Here is a 1,717-nt window from a genome sequence, read left to right on the forward strand (position 1 = left end):
AGGAGTACATCATGAGAAACGCTGGGCTGGAAGAAACACAAGCTGGAATCAAGATTGCCAGGAGAAATCTCAATAACCTCAGATATGCAGATGACACCACCTTATGGCAGAAAATGAAGAGGAACTAAAAAGCCTCTTGATGAAAGTGAAAGTGGAGAGTGAAAAAGGTGGCCTAAAGCTCAACATTCAGAAAATGAGTAAAGAGGAGAAAAAAGACAGCCGGATATAAAAATAGAGTAACAGGTAAGAAAATAAAAATAGACCCCCCTAAGAATGGCCTCTAAAGTGACACAAATTTTACAGCCTCTAAGATGGGTTTCTTTTTCACGTGCTTAGAGGGGTATCTCTTTAGGAACTCAAATAGCTATTGTGAAATAAACTCCTATTTATCTAAAAGCAGAAAGTTAAAAAGTTGAAACTGAAAATCCTGTGTAATACAATCATTTAGGTTCAAAATGATAACAGTTAATGTCTACTGAGCACTCGATATATATACCCCAGCCACTGTAAAAATGTGTCATATGCATTACCTTATTCATTACTCTTAAACACTTATAGGAAGTTTTCTCCATTTCACAGATGAGAAAGCTAAGTTTCAGAAAGGTCACTTGCCCAAATCATTGACCTTGGAAGCCAGGCATCCTGGGTTTGAATCCAGTTTTTTTCTTTCTTTCTGACTTTTGATGGTCACTGTCAGGTTTTACAAGTTTCTGAAGTGTCTCCTGACCATGTGAAAATTCACTTCTTTTGTTTGATTTCAAATCAAGTCTGATTTGTACTCTGCCATGCCTGTGTAAGTTTCGCAGGAAAAAAAAAACCCACCTTGCTGAAGTCGGACTCCTAGTTTCAAGGGATATGGTATCAAATAAAGTCATAAATGTGAAAAGCCTTTGGAAAATATAAAAACATTCTACAGAACAACGAGGGTACCACTGCTTTAAAAAATGTCAGACACATAAGGTGATTCTCAGTGGCCCAGAATGTTTTGAATCAAAACGCCTGCTCACCTAACCCATGAGAACCCTAGTAACCTGTGATCAAGCTGTCTTTTCTCCTCCTCAGGAAAGCTGCAGAAACCACGGGTTTGTTAGAGGCTGGGCATTACAACCTGGTTTCTAGGCCGCCACGACTGCGGCTGGCTCAGCGGGGCACGTTTATGTCAGGAGTTACTCTTTAACAGGCAGGCACGGAAACGCCGAATGGGCAACCAAGTGTGAAGATGCAGAGGCCTACGAGCTACACGTGGGCACACCAGCGGAGCCCGTTAGCGGCCCGCAGCCCGGGGGTCTCAGGAGACCTCTTAACAGCCTTGAGTTAACCAGCCCGCCCTTCAGTGTCTCACCTCATCTTCCAGGAGTTTCCAGCTCTCGCCTGTGTGCATGGTGTGAAACAGCATTAAAGCAAGAGGGCTTTTTAAATTAATTTAATTGGCGGCTAATCACTTTACATTGTTGCGGTGGTTTTGCCGTACATCGACATGAACCAGCCACGGTGTACATGTGTCCCCCATCCTGAGCCCCCTCCCACCACACCCCATCCCCCTGGGTTGTCCCAGAGCACCGGCTTTGAGTGCCCTGCTTTATGCATCGAACTTGGGCTGGTCATCTGTTTCACAGTCCTCGGAAAGGGCTGACCAGAGCTCATTACTTGTCTGACCGGAGGGCTAAGGGACTGGAAACAGACACGCTCTAGTTTCAGGTCTGGGGCCGCCTTCACC

Source organism: Bison bison, unplaced genomic scaffold (assembly GCF_000754665.1).
Source record: "Bison bison bison isolate TAMUID 2011002044 unplaced genomic scaffold, Bison_UMD1.0 scf7180017864349, whole genome shotgun sequence".
NCBI lineage: Eukaryota > Metazoa > Chordata > Mammalia > Artiodactyla > Bovidae > Bison > Bison bison.